This window comes from Globicephala melas, chromosome 1 (genome assembly GCF_963455315.2).
Source record: "Globicephala melas chromosome 1, mGloMel1.2, whole genome shotgun sequence".
NCBI lineage: Eukaryota > Metazoa > Chordata > Mammalia > Artiodactyla > Delphinidae > Globicephala > Globicephala melas.
In genome coordinates, this window is record NC_083314.1 from 163,225,925 (window position 1) to 163,236,595 (window position 10,671).

At 44.0% G+C, this 10,671-nt stretch overlaps 1 non-coding gene across 1 annotated transcript; it reads left to right on the forward strand.

Moving 5' to 3' along the window:
- The first annotated feature begins 3,445 nt into the window (after positions 1-3,445).
- TRNAR-UCU (transfer RNA arginine (anticodon UCU)) lies at positions 3,446-3,517 on the forward strand. Its single transcript has one exon. It is a non-coding gene; the product is annotated as a tRNA-Arg (tRNA).
- Positions 3,518-10,671: the final 7,154 nt, after the last annotated feature.

The following is a 10,671-nucleotide window of genomic DNA, read 5'->3' on the forward strand; positions in this document are numbered from 1 at the left end:
GCGGTGGCAATGAATGATTTACCTGCTTGACCTGGGGGCCACAGATAGAATTCAGGATGTCCATATAGGAAAGTGCTTATATCTTAATTTTCACCAGCCTCTCACTGAAATTTATCATTTTCTTTCATTATACATATAGGTAGCAAACCACAGTCACATGATCAGTACCTGTGTCTGTCACCAGTGGAAATCACAGATATTCATATTACATTGCAGTGGTTGCAAACCTCTCAAAATATCCTTTACGTTCATTATTACTTCTAAATTAAAATAATTATTAAACTTGCTGCTGAATACATGTGATCAAAATGTTCTCATCTGCTGCTCCTGCATTGCCAGCCAATATCAGGTAACTCTGTGCCTAGTAGATGTTCAGTCACCAAACAGTTATGTCTCGTGGTCTCATATCAGTGACCCAGGTATGTTAATTGCTTTCCAGGCTCCTTTCCCTACATAGTTTGTTGATCAACAAGTGGAAGGCGGTAAGTCAAAGTTCACCTCACTGTTTAATGTTCTTATTAAAACTGGGTAAGTGTCTCACGTTGATGTGTCATTTTAAAATAAAATTAAAGCTTTGACTTGTTGGTATTTAAAATATCTTATTATATTAAGTATCTATAAAAATACATATATTACCCCATCATAAGTTTGTTTATTCATTATTTTAATATAATTGGTTACCTTTGTAGTCTTATATATTTTATTTTGTGCATTTAAAACATTCTGAGGAGTCCTTAAGCTTCACCAGACTGTCAGAGGCCCATGGCACAGAAGAGGTTAAGAACCACTGGCTGACCCGCCCTCCAATCCTGTTTTTTTTTTAAGTTTAATTCATTATTTATTATTTTATTCCTCTTTTATTTATTCTTCAGAGCATATCTCAGCTTTTAATACACTATATAGTCCATATTTTAAAATCATCTGGGACTTCCCTGGTGGTCCAGCGGTAAAGAATCCGCCTTGCAATGCAGGGGGCGCCGGTTCGATCCCTGGTCAGGGAACTAAGATTCCACATGCTGTGGAGCAACTAAGCCCGCACGCCAAAACTACTGAGCTCGAGCTCCTCAACTAGAGAGCCCGCATGCTGCAAACTACAGAGCCCACCTGCCCTGGAGCCTGCACTCCACAACTAGAGAGAGAAAACCCACACGTCACAACTAGAGAGAAGCCCGTGCACCGCAACTAAGACCCGATGCTGCCAAAAATAAATAAATACATCTTAAAAAAATAAAAATAAAATAAAATCATCTGTTCATCTTCACTAGAAAATAAAACCCACAAGGACAGAAAATGAAACCAACATCAGAGAAAGAAGTCAGACCAGTGAGATGACAAGAAATTAGGCCCTTGGTGACATTGTTGGGCAGCTTGATCAAGCCTCACCTGCTGTGAGATCTACTTCTGCCTTTCTTAGTTGCATGAACAAATAGACTCTCTTTATTTTTTTTTTTAACAAATTTGAATTGGCTGTTCAGTTGGCTATAACTAAAAGTATCCTAAGTGACATACAGGCAATAAGCAGAAACACATTTAATTAATTCATACCACAAACATTTAACCAGCCCCTACACTATACCTAGTCACTGGGCATACACGAAGGTTAATAGAACCCTGCCCTCCTGGAACACATCCCTTCCAGTAAGAAAGACAGAAAAGAGCACACATATCACAATACTGTGTATGATGGATACACTGGGACAGCACCCTCCTTCCAGTGTGCTCTCCCAGGGCCCCTGGCAGCCAGGCTCAGGGGATTTATGTAAAGGGCAATCAGATTCACTCACGCCAGATTTAGGAAAATGGAAGCGAGATGGAGGCCATCTTCCCGTTGTTTTTGCCATTTCGCCTAGCAGCACAATTGTGGAGACATTTGGTTTTTCAGAAGCACAGTTAGTAACGATGTGGTTTCCCTTGCTTGGTAGACATTGAGAATAAGACTGGACACTCATTCATTCTGCTACCAAGGATTATAGCAGGCATGGCTTGGTACCTTAGTGGCAGCTTCTTAGCTGTGGCAGTGATGTGGTTCTGGAGCCTAATCTTTCTAATTAGAGCCGTGCTCTTGATTGTCGAGTTCTGAGAGCTGTTCTTGAAAATTCGAACTGGAGCCTGTTTCTTCAGCTCACCCCATCATTCTGTGAGCCACTTAGCACCCTGAAAAATTCCTTCCTGCTTAGACTAGCCGGCATGTAACTGAATCCTGATTGAAACACAGTGTGTTCAGTGATATAACTGCATTTTAAATAAGTCTAGAGCGGTCACGGTGTTCCAAAGAAAAGCCAGTGATGGAACTAGATTCTGAAGGAAGAGTAAGGGTTGATAAGACAAATAACAGCAGTGGTCATATGAGTTTGAGAATAGACCTAACTGTGAAAAGTAGCACAACAAAGTTTCCAAAAGAAAAAATTAAAGAATATATTTCTGACTTTGGGGGAGGCAAAAGTTTCATCAGCAGGGCAAAATAAGCATCGTAAAAGAAAAAAATAATAAATTGGATTCCATTAAAATTAAGAACCACTGTTCATCAGAAGACAACAGTAAGGGAGTGAAAAGATAAGACAGAGATTGGTGAAGATATTTGCAAAATATATTTGCAAAACGTATGTCAATAAAAGGACGCACTTCTCAAGAAGCGTCTACAAGATGACCCAATTTAAAAATGGGCAATAGAGTTCAACAGACATACAGTGGAATATTATTCAGCCTTTAAAAAGAAGGAAATCTTGCCATCTGTAACAAAATGAACAAAATTGGATGTCAATGTGTTAAGTATAATAAGCCAGACAGAAAAAGACAAATATTGTGTGGTACGATATTACTGACATATAAAATCTAAAAAAAAACACAGTCAAACTCATAAAAACAGTCTACAATGGTGATTGTTAGGGGTTGAGGGAGAAGAGAAATAAGGAATGACTGGTCAAAAAGAACAAACTTTCTGTTATAAGATGAATAAGTTCTGAGGATCTAATGTACACTAATGTATGGCATGTGTGGCATGGTGACTATGGTTAATAATACTGTCTTATATACTTGAAATTTGCTAAGAGAGTAGCTCTTAAGCATTCTCATCCCCCCATCCCCCGCCAAAAGGAACTCTATGAGGTGATGAATGTGTTCAAAAACGTAATTGTGGGAATAGTTTTATAGTGTGTATGTATATCAAATCACCACTTCACCAAATGTACTGATACATATTACCAAATGTACCATATGTATATCAATCATCACTTTATCAGATGTACACTTTAAATACATTACAATTTCATTTGCCAATCATACCTCAATAAAGCTGGGGGAAATAAGTTAAACAAGCACTTCACACACACACACACACACGCACACACACAAAAGGGTATTCAACTGTCCAGTAAGCATATAAAACAGTGCCCAACATCACTGGTCATCAGGGAAATGTAAATTAAGAACATGTGATACTGGGACTTCCCTGACGGTCCAGTGGTTAGGACTCTGTGCTTCTACTGCAGGGGCCCAGGTTCGATCCCTGGTCGAGGAACTAAGATCCCGCATGACGCGTGGTGCAGCCAAAAAAATATAGATCGCATGATACCACTACACTCCTGCTTCAGACATCAGCTCAAGTAGCACTTCCTCAGTGAAGCCATCCATCCCTTTTCAGGCAGGTTGAATCTTCTTGCTATGGAAGGTCATAGCTCTGGCTACCTTTCCATCATAGCCCTTGACACATTTAGAACTTCACATGTGTTTGTGTGGCTATTGGGTTTATATCCATCTCCTCCATTGGACTATCAGCCCCGGGATGGTAGGCATGATGTCTGCTGCTGACCATTGTGTCCTCAGTGCCTGGAACAAGGCCAGGCACAGGATAGGTGCACAATACATAGTTGGTGAATGAATGAATGAAAAGAGTGAGTGAGTGAAGGAAGGAAGAAGGCATTATTATTGCCATTTTACAGGAGAGGAAACTGAGTCTCCATTTCAAGAAACGTGTCCATTTCAAGAAATGTGTCCAAAGTCACCTTATTCACCTGTAGTCATTATGCACCTACTAGGGAGTGGAGCAGTTGTCCTGCCTTGGTTACAGAATGTTCTAAAGACTCTTAGCTGGGTGGAGGCATCTCACTCAGACTGTGCTGGGTGATCTTAAGAGTTCTCAGAAAAGCCTAAACAGTCCAATAAGATGAGGTCATGGCTCAGGCTGGCCTGTCTCCAGCCACTAGTTAAGATCTTGGGATTCAACTCAGAGAAGAGAGCAACCCAGTGCACATTCTGGCTTACTGCCCAGAGGAGAGTTGGCACAGGACGCCATGGTGTTCTGCCCTCTCTCTCTGGGCAGCCAGTGGCACGGTGTAGCCTCATATCAGGGTGGGACATCCACACATTCACAAACACACAATTTTAGCACCTGCTTCTATGTGTGTATATACCCAAGAGATATGAAAACAGCTATTCAAACAAACACTTGTACATGAGTGCTCATAGCAACATTACTCATAATAGTTAAAAAGTGGAAACGACCCAAATATTCGTAAACAAAATGTGGTGTTTCCACACACTGGAATATCATTCAGCCGTAAAAGGAATGACGTACTGATACCTGCTACAACATGGGTGAACGTCAACAACATTATGCTAAGTGAAAGAAGCCAGACACAAAAGGTCGCATATTCCATTTATACGCAATGTCCAGAAGAGGTAAATTCATAGAGACAAAGCAGATTAGTGGTGGCCAAGGGCTGAGGGGAGGAGGGAATGAGGAGTGACTGCTTAATGGGTACGGGGTTTCCTTTTGGGAAAATGAAAATATTCTGGAACTGGATAAAGGTGATGCTTGAGCAACGTTGTGAAAGTATGAAATGACACTGGAGGGTACACCTTAAAATTGTTAATTTCCTGTTAATTTACCTCAATTTTAAAATTTTGTTTTAAATATCTAAAATCTGACCATGGGATTATTAAGGAACAATGCAATGAGTTAATATATTCAAAGCATTTAGAAAAGTGCTTATTTCATGTTATATACTTAATAAATGATGATGATTAACTACTTAATTATATATTCATTTTAGAGAAGGAGAAACTGAGGCAAAGAATGACAAAGTGACTTGCCCAAGCTTACACAGCTAAAAAAATGGACAAGACTGGATGAAAATCCAGTCTTGCTTGGCTCCAGAGTCCCAGCTCTTTCTGCAACACAACCCTGTCCCTCCCTGAAGGTTGCTGTACTGACCAGAGTTCCATCAAGAAAACAAAAGCCACTCTAGGTGTTTCAAGCAGGAAGGAATTTAACACAGGGAATTAGATGTTTGCAAAGAAGGTATCAGGAGTAAAGTCAGGAGATGCCACCAGCTTCTAGGGTCAAGAGTCACAGCGTAGCTAGATATGAAGAGTTAGAACGTTGCTGCCACCTGGAGTCGAGAAACTATAGTAAGTTCTGGCCCACATTGCAGTCAGTGCTGTCCTGCAGTCCCGAGGCCGAAGACTGGCAGTGGGACGGAGGATGGAGTCATCCAGCTGCTGTAAAAACTTACATGTGCAGAAGGCCACACATCTATCATGGTTACCAAAGAAGGAAAGATGGATTCTACCCTCTTCCACCTTCTAAATATCATGTGAGCACGTTTCTTCAGGACACTCTGAACTGTACCCATAATCTTGCCAGTAAAAGAGTCTGGAACATCTAGTTCCTGAGCTTAGAGCCCAGGAACCCAGTGAGAACACAGAATGGGGTGGCGCAGCTGCCAAGTGCCAACAGTCACGTTCATGCACAGGTTCCAAGGTCAGGCCTACTCTGTGTTCGCCCCTGAGCTAGGCACACCTGTAGGTATCCTTTTACTCTTCCAACTGCTACTAGTACTTATTGAGGGCTTATTGTGCCAGGCCCCGTGCTGAGCTCTGGGAATATAGCAGTGAAAGGGCCCAAGGGTGGTGGGGACTCCATCTGGAAGACAGACATGGTCAGACATGGTCAATCTGGCCACTAGAGGAGCCTTCTGCCAAGGGAAACGTACCCACTCAACACACGTTCATTGAGCACCTATTATATGCAGACTGTGTGAGGTACTGGGGATACAGTGGTGAATACAACAACATGCATGTCCATGTACTTTTCTGTATTCTCCCCCAGGAAGAATCATCCAGTCTAGTAATTGTACATGTACCTTTTATAAGTGAATGGCTCCAGCCCTGGTGTCTCTCCTAAGCTCGAGACTCTTATATCTAACTGCTGGCTTGGCCTCATCATAACCATAACAACAATACATATAGTACATATTTGTCCCAAGCACTGTACATAAATTCACTCATTTCCTCCTCATTAATCCTATGAAATGAGTACCATAAGTATTCTCACTTTACAGATGATAAAATTAAGGCATTGGTTTAAAGTAGGTTAAAGTAACTTGGCCATACAGTTACTAAAAGGCCAGAAATCCAGCCCAGCCAGTCTGGCTCCAGAGCCCTTGCTCTCAACCCCTGAACTATGCAGCCTCTCAGTAGCTCCCCTTGGACGTTCTAACATCCCAAACAGAAATCTGATGACCTCTTCTCTCCGAATCCAACTCCAGTTGTCCACATCGCAATAGATAACATTCACCCAGTTGCTCAGGCCAAAAGCCAGGGCTCATCCTTGATTCTTCTCTTTTATTCACACCCCCATGTCTAACCCATCAGCAATTTCTGCTGGTTTTACGTCCAAAAAATTTCCCAGCTCAGCTCACACTGCACCATCTCCTGGGCTGTCACACTAGTCAGTCACCTCCTTCCCTGTCTACTATGGTCACCTCCCAAATGGTCACCCTGATCCCACTCTGACCTTCTTCCACCCCCTGACATCATACTGTCTTTTAAAACATAAACCAGAGACTTCCCTGGTGGCACAGTGGTTAAGAATCCACCTGCCAATGCAGGGGACATGGGTTTGAGCCCTGGTCCGGGAAGATCCCACATGCCACGGAGCAACTGAGCCCATGCACCACAACTACTGAGCCTGTGCTCTAGAGCCCACTAGCCACAACTACTGAGCCCACGTGCCACAACTACTGAAGCCCGAGTGCCTAGAGCCTGTGCTCCACAACAAGAGAAGCCACGACAATGAGAAGCCCGCGCACCGCATAGCCCCTGCTCGCTGCAACTAGAGAAAGCCCACGAGCAGCAACAAAGACCCAACACAGCCAAAAATAAATAAATAAATAAATTTATTAAAAAAAAGATGAAGCAGCAGGGGGATGCTGAGGAGGGGCAGGGGAAGCTGAGGTAGACGGAAGGTGTGCTCCAGAGCAAGGCACCATAATCTTTGTTGAGGTTCTTGTTGTTTTAAACATAGAACAAGGGCCAAACCAGACATGCATTCCGGTCACCAGTCTGCGACCTCTGAACTCCATAGCCTGAACCTCCCCACCTCCACCACTTGACCCCTTACCATGCTGCTCGAGCTCCTCAGCTCCTCGATGGTCCTGTCCTCTTACTGCAGAGCCGCTGCCATGCAGTTCTCTGCCCTGGGCAGTCTTCCTGTGCTCTTTGAACCACCCAATTCCCACCTATTTTGCTGGTCTCAGCTTCAAAGCCATTCCTCGAAATTTTCCTCTGACCCTGCACATTCAGTACCAGAACCCAGGCCTCTTGACCTCAGCCCAGGTCTCTGGCCCTTCCTACTCTGCTATAAACTCTCTGTCCCCTAGGCTTTCTCATGGCTACTCCAGAATCAACTAATACTCATTCAGATGATCAGTCAATCAACTAACCTTTCTCTTATTGAGCATTTTCTGTTTATCAGGCTCTGTTCTAGGCACCAGGGAAATGATAAACAACGAGAGTAGGTTCTCACCCTCCTTGACCTTAGGGGAAGTCAGACAATACAGCGATCATCACACAAATGGATACATAATCACACACCGTAATAAAGGCTATGTATGCAGAGAAGTGTAGAGTTTTTAAGAAAACTAAGAGAAATGGGAAGGCTAATTTAGACTGGGGATCAGAGAAGATGGGAGAGTCAAGGTCTCCATCTTTTCTTTCTCTTATGAATTGCTTTCTCTGTACACTAATAGACTTGCTATTGGCGTTGAAGTTCCTTGCTCCAGGCTCGGTGCACAGGAACTGTTCAATAAATGTTGGCTCCTGTTACAATTTTTCTCCCTACCTCCTGCCACCTGTCACTCACATCCTCCTCCAGAGAGGCAAAGGACAGGTGTCTCTGGAGGTAGAGGGAAGGCTAAGGTGACCTCATCTTTTGGCCTAGACTTTTGTCTCAGTCCCTGAGGACTGATAGCCAGCAAAAGGAAGGAGGCACCCTTTCTTTGACTCCTACGGTGAGCCGAGCATGGTGCCAGGCCCTTTACGGATGTGATTTCACTGACCACGGCAACATCCCATGGGGTGGGTGCTAGTACAATCCCCATTCTGCAGATGGGGAAACTGAGACCCAGAGAGGTGAGGGTAGCTCATGGGCAAAACTGAGATAAGAACCTAGAGGATTTTGGCTCTGGAGTCCACCTTCCTGCAGCTCAGCAAGCTGCCAGAAGAAACACAGCGGCTGGTAGTAGGAAAGACAAAAGCAAACAAACAAAAAAACCACTGAAAACAATGTGGATGCCCGTTAACTGAGGATTAGTTAAATTAATGATAGAATATTCACTCAATAGAATCCTGTGCTGCTGCTTGAAAAAATGAAATAGATGAATGCTTTTCACACTCCTGTACTGTTTTTTGGGGGGACGGGGTTGCCATAAATCAGCCTATATCTACAGCTATTTTAAAGGGGGTATCAAGCTCAATTCACAGGTGTGCAAGAAACAGAATATCTGTTTTATTTTATTTTTACATTTTTTATTTTTTGGCTGCTTTGGGTCTTCATTGCTGCACATGGGCTCTCTCTAGTTGCAGCGAGCGGGAGCTACTCTTCGTTGCGGTGCGCGGGCTTCTCATTGCGGTGGCTTCTCTTGTTGCGGAGCACGGGCTCTAGGTGCGTGGGCTTCGGTAGTTGTGGCACGCGGGCTCAGTAGTTGTGGCCCGCAGACTCAGTAGTTGTGGCTCACGGGCTCTAGAGCTCAGGCTCAATTGTTGGGGCACACAGGCTGAGTTACTCTGCAGCATGTGGGATCCTGCCGGACCAGGGATCGAACCCATGTCCCCTGCACTGGCAGGCGGCTTCTTAACCACCGCACCACCAGGGAAGCCCTGTTCACTTGTTTTATATCAACTTTCTTTCTATGCAAAGCCCCATCCAGCCAGGCTGGTGGGAAATTCAACCTCAGCCATTTTTCATTTTCCTCCCCAACACACATGACCCCTCCTGGATAGTGCAAAAGTCCTGGGGTTGCAAGTAGCAGCAAGGCAGTGGACAGAGCAAGAAAGATGTGGTATGGGGCGGGGGGCAGCTCGGGCAGGGCAGGGAACTATGCTTCCACCCTTTGAGGTCTCACCTGCTCCCCGCGCTCTGCCTGGCTCCCCCAACTCAGCAGGAGTTGCTCATAGAACGTCTTTGCTCATAGAACTCACAGCCCTTGGCCTCCTCTTCCAGTCATAGAGAACTTCTTTGGGGCCTGGGAAGAACCACCCCCATCCCTAATCAAGTTCCTTTGGGGCTCTCTCCTCTCCGTCCAGGAGGTGCCTCTGCTGCCCCCATCACCACCCCCTCCCCCACTGCCCAGAAGCTGCTCAACAAACTTGGACTTTTGGATACCAAAGGCAGAAGGGGAAGTATATTTTGCAGGTAACCTCTCTCTCCTGCTTCCCACTCTTCCTCAGACCTCCCCCAAGACAAGGAGGTCCAGAACCTTCTTCTCCCATGTGTTTGGCAGAGGAGAGAAAATTTAATATCTCAAAAAACTGTCTTGTCCACTTTTTCACTCTTATCACTAAGGAAATTCCAAGGGTTTTAGGAGCTCTGTGCCAGAAATGGGCAAAGACCAGATATATATTTGATCACAATATCACAAAGTATAATAGTGTCCATGGGAAAGAGGGAAAGAGTAAAGCAGAGGTGCCAAGCTAGTCAGATCATGGGAGCAGGGCTGAAGTCCGGGGCAGGGGCAGGGAAAAAAAAACGTCTTGTCACAATCTCTCCTGCTACTAAACATACAGGTATGTATATATAAACATATACAGTATACAGTTATTTATAAGTATACACATATATATGGGGGTGCTATACTGTCGCTAGCCCATAGTCCTGAGGAATGGAGGTAAGTTTCTCCTGTTTATTATTTTTATTATCACTAAACATCTCACATGTTATATCATTTAGAAATGTATTCAGCTGCAAGGAACTTAATGCCCAACTAATAGGGGCTTAAATTTACTGGTGTTTGTTTTCCTCACATAACAGAAGTCTGGAGTCAGGTACAGTAGGGTTGATGCAGCAGCTCAAAAGAGCACCAGGGACTTAGACTCCTTCCATTTTTCTGTACCACAATCCTCACCATGTTGGTTTCTCATCCTCAGGCTCTTTGCCTCATTGTCCCAAGATAGCTGCTGTGGCTCCAGGCATCGTATTTGTGTTAAAATAGGAAAAGGGGGAATGAGTAGTGCCTTGTAAAAGAAAATCAGAAACTTTTCTAGAATTGCTCCTTAGCATCCCTACTTGGGTCTACTTAGCTAGAATGTTTTCAGGTACCCACTTCTAACTCTCAGGGAAGCTGCAAAGTGACAGTTGACTTTTCCTGCCTTTGTGACAGAGGCAGGAAAGGG